At 36.3% G+C, this 8,492-nt stretch overlaps 1 long non-coding RNA gene across 1 annotated transcript; it reads left to right on the forward strand.

Moving 5' to 3' along the window:
- The first annotated feature begins 2,144 nt into the window (after positions 1-2,144).
- LOC121866127 lies at positions 2,145-7,980 on the forward strand. Its single transcript, XR_006088895.1, has 3 exons — positions 2,145-2,301; positions 7,083-7,206; positions 7,537-7,980. It is a non-coding gene; the product is annotated as an uncharacterized LOC121866127 (long non-coding RNA).
- The last annotated feature ends 512 nt before the right edge of the window (positions 7,981-8,492 follow it).

The raw sequence follows: 8,492 nt of genomic DNA on the forward strand, positions 1-8,492 counted from the left end.
TAGTGTTTTAAGTTTAAGTTAAGAGGTGCGCATATTGGTGTACCATTATTTGATTGTGTTTGTAGTGTTGGAGGGAATATAAGTGTCTAAATTTTACAGTGTGTCTCATTCATCCCAGTCACAGACGCTATCCTTCCACGGGTCACGGACAGTTCATTTTGTTTAGAAGATTTAAGTGTTCTTGTGCTGGTTCGGGATTTTTCTCAAAGGGGCGCTTCCACTGCCATTACCATCTATTAATTTTTAATAAACCCCAAGTCAAGTGAGAAATTAAAGTCCAGTAAATTCCGACCCGGTCAATTGAACCCAGAGGGTCCCGTGTTAAGTGAAATCCGCGTTAAGTGAACAACAGAACATATGGGATTAATTCCAATAGAAACCGGCCCGACCCCCAAACTCCACTTTTTGAAGGCACATACCTATGTTGTAGTAAAAATAACATCTTAAGTTTATGATGGTACATGCACACAATTAATACTTAAGAGAAATAGAGAAATACAGTCGCCAAGTTAATGTCCATTCAAATAATGGACTCAACCTTGCCTCCCCCCCTCTTCCAACCGCGTGGTCAGTCCCAACCCTCCCCCCCACCCCCCACCAATCCTCCCTTCCAGGGTTTTTAACATTTAGTATTAAATAATACCTCAGATTAAAGTTAGGATAATATAATTGACATTGCTGGATTCCTTGTAAGACCAGGAATATTTTGAATATAAATGTCATATATTTTGCACAAAAGATAACATAGTTAATTTGAGAAAAAATTTTATCTAAAATTTGTATGTCTAATGCAAAAATATGATGTTTATATTCAAAATGATCATCAAATTATAAGAATTCCAGCAATGTAAATTATATTCAGACCGGATAATTTGTATGAATTTTATGAGCTAAAACAAATATCTTCAGTTAATAAAAAAAATAATAATTCTTCACAGGGTAACAGATGGTCGGTCGGTCCCTCCCTCCCCCCCACCCCCCACCAACCGTCCCAAGGAGATGTGTGGGATAACCACTAAATTTTAATAAATAATACCTCAAACTAAAGTTAGGATAATATAATTGACATTGCTGGATTCCTTGTAAGGCCAGGAATATTTTGAATATAAATGTCATATATTTTGCACAAAAGATAACATAGTTAATTTGAGAAAAATTTTTATCTAAAATTTGTATGTCTAATGCAAAAATATGATGTTTATATTCAAAATGATCACCAAATTATAAGAATTCCAGCAATGTAAATTATATTCTGACCGGGTAATTTGTATGAATTTTATGAGCTAAAACAAATATCTTCAGTTAATAAAAAAAAAAATAATTCTTCACTGGGTAACAGATGGTCGGTCGGTCCGTCCCTCCCCCCCACCCACCATCCCAAGGAGATGTGTGGGATAACCACTAAATTTTAATAAATAATACCTCAAACTAAAGTTAGGATAATATAATTGACATTGCTGGATTCCTTGTAAGACCAGGAATATTTTGAATATAAATGTCATATATTTTGCACAAAAGATAACATAGTTAATTTGAAAATTTTTTTATCTAAAATTTGTATGTCTAATGCAAAAATATGATGTTTATATTCAAAATGATCACCAAATTATAAGAATTCCAGCAATGTAAATTATATTCTGGCCGGGTAATTTGTATGAATTTTATGAGCTAAAACAGGCAGTCAGGCAGGGTGGGGCAAATCTAAAAATAGCGTCTCCAGCCGGACACTCACAGCGTATATGTGGAAAAAATCCGTGTTAAGTGAAAGTTCAGCTCTGGCGAGGCACCGCGTATATGATAAAACGCGTTAAGTGAAACCGCGTTAGGCGGGGTAATACTAACGTATTATTATTATTATTATTATTATTATTATTATTATTATTATTATTATTATTATTATTATTATTATTATTATTATTATTATTATTATTATTATTATTATTATATCTTCGCCCCCCCCCCAGGCCCTGATGTGGGTCAAGTGACCTGTGCCCGGGTGGGCTAATCCCCGTAAAAAAAAAGAAACCATTCCGAGAACATATCCATGCCGAGTTGTATAAAATTCCGAGTTATCGAGGGTTTACAGTATATTAAAAGTCAGGTTACATACACTTCATCTTTCTGTGTATTTTTTCTTTAAAATGATTGTGACTCCATTTCTAATTTATGAAACCAGGAAGAAGAACGAAGGAAACAGGAAGAGGAGTCAAGGAAATTAAAGGAAGAAGAAAAGCAAAATGAGGAGGAAAAACTATTATATCTGGCAGAGCAACGCCGTCGTCAAGAGGAAGAAAGGAAACAGTAAGTGTATTAAATAAAATTACAGTAAACCCTGCCAATACTGTACCAAACTAATCCATACAAGCTCTGTCCATTATTGGGAGAATTTTCATTTTCCCCCATTCCCCACCACATGATTTATGGCTATAACAGGCTCTGTTGCAATGAAGACTGTCTATCTAATGAGAGCCCTGCTATGTTAGACAGCTACTTCTACAGTGGCACCTTTTAATTGATGGATCTCCACAGGTACTCTGTGTGGGAAAATTTCTGAATACCAAGTTATTTCTGGGGAATATCACCTTATTTAATACCATTGTAGTGCAATAACCCTATCTGGTGTCAAGCAAGTGTGTTTTCAATTACAGTTTTTGTGCTTATCTTGTAAGCACTTTCTTCCATAGGAAACACAACTGGTAAGGTACCATTTTGGTGGTTTCATGGTACCGTACATTTTATTCATTGCCCACTGCACAAACTGGAGACCATAACTCCACTGGTTGCTTTTATTAATGCACATCCAAGTACCTCAGTTTTGCTCGCCTGGTGCACCTCTCACTTCACTGAGGATTGCTCATTTTGGAACAAGCTGTGTACAGCCATCTCTCAATTTATATGGTAGTTACGTTCTTGAGAATGACCGTGTAAATCAAACCTAATTATCCCATAAATAAAGGAAATGGCGGGGGTTAGGGGAAGCGCTCCCTAAAAACTTTAATTTGTGGATCTATTTCCTTCAGTATGTTTTTTTTACAAAAATATATTAACAATAATAATACAATAATAGAAGCAAATCTAATAATACAGTAGTAAGAAAATAGATTTTAAATGAAAATTTGTGCGAACGTAAACATTGAATGATGGCTGAGATGGCATGCAGGAACTAGTGGTGGAGGAGAGGTGGGGGTTACTGGGGGAGTTAGTCATTTGAATCAGATGACAGAGCAGGTGAATGGGGAGAAGTGGGAGCTTTCGAGTTACCATATGTTGATGGCTGAGGTTAAGGTGATTGTTACTCTTTCCTTTTTTGTAAAGTAGGAAAGCAATGAGATGTAGAACTATGCTGCCTGGCGCAATGGGACTCTTTTGAAAACTGTGTTATTTAAAAATAGGTGTTAACTTAATGCTAGTGTTATTTTAAGAACATGCTAATTAAATCCGTGTAAAGTGAGAGGTGACTATACTGCTCCGAGCCCTCATGTCTGTGACTCATCTGTGAGGGTGTGTAAATTCATAAAATTAGAGAGATAATTCAAATTTTAAGTAAAAACAGGGAGTGAAGCTGTTCCATACATTCCCCGCTGCTGGGCGAAGTTTTGCTGGTGGTGGACAATAAGATATCATTTGGGTCGTATGTGCTTTATAATATTTGTATGTCTTATCTCAAGCATAATGGCTTTTATTGCACTTTTCAATTGAAACGTTAATCATGACCCCACTTATTCGCAATTTATATTTTAACAGGCATATTCTATACTTAGTTCAGTATCTGTATTCGCAAAGCATACCTTGCTTATCCGCAAAGCGAATTAGAAAATTGAAAGAAATAATTACAATATGCTACAGTAAATTTGTTTCAAACTGCACAAGCTAACTAGCTGCTGCACTCATACTGTATTCCTCTGTCAGAAGTAGTGCTTGGCAGAGATGCCAGGTACGATGCTGTTACCAGCTATGGACTTCTGACCCCAAGACTCGGCTGATTATGCTGTAAATTTTGTTCCTCTTTAATGGTCGTTAATTATGCCTGCATCTCTCTTCATTTCCAATTTAATGGAATATTTCTGCTGGTTACTGTCATTTAATTTGGTTTATTTTAGGCATGATAAAGGATTAATGTGTGGCTGTGCATTATTGCATATATAATGTGCTTGGTGGGATTTTTTGGGTGGAGGCCATATGTGTTTTCATAATGGAGTTTTGTTTTCTATGTATGATGATATTTAACTTTTCAGGAGCAAAATAAGGAACATGCTGGAGGTGTGTGTCATCTCTGGTGCTTGGTGGCTCAAGCTATGTGAGCAGGCTGCATAGTTAATTGTTTTTGCTGTGTATTCATACACCAGGCCATGCGAAAGAGTTCTCTCTGTCTGCTTTGATCTGTTGCGTTGTGTGGTAGTGTCGATACTGTGTCAAAATTTTTTTCGTATTGCCTCCTACTCATTCACACATTTTATACACACAATCACAAAGTTTAGTAATTATTAACAACATTTGTGTCGGTGTGTCTTTACAGTAAGTGAATTTTTTACACCCATGGTGAATCAATATTCTATGCTTATTTTAACCCATAACTGGTCATTAACGTTCAATTACGTGATCACCGATATTATTATCTCTGGTCAGTCACGTATTAGAACGTTTTCCAAATCTGCTTTTCCCGCACCTTTGAAATTGATTCTAGCTACCATAATCTGTTTGTGTAAATGTTCCCCCCCCTCCCATCTCTCCCCAGGGGGCCCCACCCTCCCATCTCTCCTCACAGTCAAGGCCCTGGGACTACACAGTAGTCTCTCGATAGCCATGGCATGTGAACGTAACCGGTCACTCAATCAGGTTGAGACATACTCTAAATTATTTGGTAGGGGTGAAGATGAGTATAGATTGACAGAGGCATGCATTGATAGGGATATTGAACGTGATGATAATGATAGTGACTAAGACTATGTGTTTGAACAAGAGGAAAACAACACTGATAAACAGCAAGTAGAGGAGAGAGGGTTGGTGTCCTCTTCATCTCCAGGAACGTCCAGTACTCCCTCCATTTCACCTACCCCTACCAGTCCGTCCCACTGTATAGTTACATCCACCCACACCCCTTCCTCCCTCCTACACTAGCTCCCTCCCTCCCTCCCATACTGCTACCTCCATCCCACCCTGTTCCCTCTCTCACATGCCTTCCACCTACATTGCTCCCTCCCTCCCTACCTCCCTCCCTCCCTCCCTACCTACCTACCTACCTACCTCCCTCCCTCCTACAGTGTGTGTGTGTGTGATCATTATGTATATATGTGGCTGCAAGACAAACCAGTAGTACTGTGACAGCACTGGAAGCGAGTAGAGGTTTGGGAATACTGCACCAGCCCTGGATTTAAATGTCTCGCAGCACCTTTAAACGAGGCAGATTTTCAAGTGTCATTTTGGGGTGTTTGGGCCATAAAAGAAAAATATGATTATCCCCGACCAGGGGGTTGGGAGGGATACCATGGATGTATAATAATGTGACCTTTTTGCAGGCTAAAGATGCTTGGCTAATAAAATGTGTTTCTGCAGTGTTGTTTTGTATTGTATTATGGTATTGTACTTATTTTAATACATTACACCTCCACCAATTATATAATTATATTAATTCTTATGGGAGAAATTATCCTGATATTCGCAATGAATTTTAGGGACACATCATTTGCAATGACCGGGGTATTAACATATTATTGATGCCTATGTAAAATATGTTGAAATTTCTGTGTCATAATGATCAAGGGAATAATTTTAATTATGCCCTTTGTCCTTGAAAACGTCAATAACATGCCATCTTTGCCTGGAGAGAGAGAGATAGGTTCAGGGTAACAACACCAATGAAAAAGAAAGTGTAATTTTCTCCCTCTCTCTCTCTCTCAATATTTTTGGTCTATTACAATCAGAACAAAATTTTAGAGGGAATGTGTATAACATCTTCATGTAAGGGACATTATAATCAATACTCGGTGGTAGATGTAGCGCATGATCTCATCACAGCTGGTGCTAAATTATTTGTTTAGTTTCGATTCTGATTCGTTTGGAAGGAGAGACAGGCTTTTTGAGGTGGTTGTACGTACATCCACACTAAGTTAAACACTCAGTATTTCCTCTTAAGAATAATAAAAAAAACTATTAATATACAGTAAAAGTCCAAAAATCCGGATGCCAGAAATCCGGACCACCCGAGAATCCGGACTTTTCGAAAACTCAAACTTTTTTTTTTTTTTTTTTTAGCTGGCTTTTGTGTGTATGTGCGCATGCGTGAGCGCCACAGCTGCACAGCGACAACAAGCGATCGCCACTTTAAAACGAGCAATCAAACTGTGACAACGTATGTAATTTTGAGTCCTACTCTTTCCATTTACAGAGCCCATAATAATGGCTCCTGAAGTAGATAAACTCCGTTGTGTGAAGAGAAAGAAGAACACGTTGAAATTGGGTGACAAACTTTAAATAATTAAAATAGAACGTGGTGTGAGCAATACTGTTCTAATGGAAACATACAACATTGTAAAGTCTACAATTTATGATATAAAAAAGGCAAAGAATAAAATTCTAGAATTCACAGCTTTTTCTTTAAAACTGCTCATTTTGATAAATGAAGCATGCTATATTTGCTAATGAATAAACTATCAAAATGTATCTGTTCATCTCTTCTTTATTCCTCCTTAAATTTGAATTTTAAAAGTACTGCCTGAGAATCCGGAAAATCCGAAAATCTGGACTGACCCAATCCCCAAGCAGTCCGGATTTTTGGACTTCTACTGTATTTAGATAATCTTTAACAACATATTGTATTGGATGCTTCTTATTATTAACAATAATACCATATATGTTTAACCATGAGAGACTTAAGCTTGTACTACAAATACATATAGTACACTATATATACGGTATATATTTAATATGACAGGTAGGTTAATTTAGCCACGTAAAAAAATCTAAAAAAAAAAATTCCATTGATGTTTTTGTTTTTAATTGCACCAGTGAAGTCATGATTAATTTATTCTGCTTTATTAGTTATTGAAGAAACTGTAGTATATCAGAAAAATTTTCTTTTGTAGAAAAATTGCTGAGGTAGAACGCATCGCCCGTGAGAAAAAGGAGTTAGAATACCTTAAATTGCTTGAAGCACAGCGCATTGCTGAGTTACAACAAGCTAAATTGACAAGCTCAGCAGTTAAAAAGGTAAAAACTAAAGTACTTATTTTCCTTTTGCTGCATTATTTAACAATTGGTAATTAATGCAGAACTTCCTTTAGATAACATCATCTTTTGCTCAGTTCTGTTTAATGTGTTATTATGCCTGTATTCCATCAGTATTCCTCTAATCCTTTTCTCAAATTTATTATTTCTTAGCTCCTTAGTAACATCTTCATGTCCACTTTCCACATGAACCTGTAGCTTCAGTGCTCAGGTTAGTTTGTCAGCATTCTCTATTGTATTTTGTTGATTATTATGTTGTAATGCTTTTATTCATCTTATGATTATATATCTCACACTGTAATTTTCCTACAGATTGCACTAGCTGATAACAAGGAAACTGGACTAAATCATACATTCACTTTAAGTGATAACAAGGAAAATGGTCTTAATACCACATTTTCCAAAACTACTGGACCGTCTCAGTCAAGTTCTACTGGGAAAAACAAAGATAGTTATGACATTACACCAAACTCCAAGAAATATAAGAAAAATATTAATAATTATGATATAAATGATATTGAGAGTGATGACTCAACTGATGAGGACAGTGCTCCTAAGAGGAAAATTCCTCCCTGGGCTATGAGTAAGTTTAAAATTTGGATATTAATTTTTTCCTATTGTTTGGGATTTTATGAATAGAATATGTAATGGTTACATACTTATAGATTGTTGTATCAGACACATTGCAGTAGTTATATTGTACAACCTCCCTCGGTATTTTTGTTCCATAGTAAGGCAGGTTGAAAGTGCAAACAATGGCAATTAAAGTTTGTATGATGTAGACTCAAGTTCTAGATTAATTAATTTATTTACATTTTCATCTTGGATTATCTGCTATTGTTTGATGTCTTTCCAGCAACATAAGTGAAACTAAGTTTCTAATGCACTGATAATTGTGGTAATTAGCACTGTCTTGCCTTTCCACTGAGGTTGAGTTGGCAGCAGCATAAACATATCATACTGTTAGTCTCCTTCAACATGATGAAGTACACTGACTCATTCACACAAAGAATATTGCCCATGCTGTATGGCAAAACTTGAGGGATTGCCTTTAATCCTGCCATAATGATAAATTAGCGAGCACAATTTTTCTAAGCTGAAACCCCGCCGTGAAATAGTTAAGCAAATATTTGGGGAAAACTTTTAAAAGGATAAAGTTTTATGATGTAGATGGCTGGGTAGTACCAGTGTAATGTTATATTGATGGAGAACAACTAAAAGGAAAAAAAAATAATATATATATATATACAGTACTCCCTCTTTATCGA

Source organism: Homarus americanus, unplaced genomic scaffold (assembly GCF_018991925.1).
Source record: "Homarus americanus isolate GMGI-L3 unplaced genomic scaffold, GMGI_Hamer_2.0 scaffold36186, whole genome shotgun sequence".
Classification (NCBI taxonomy): domain Eukaryota; kingdom Metazoa; phylum Arthropoda; class Malacostraca; order Decapoda; family Nephropidae; genus Homarus; species Homarus americanus.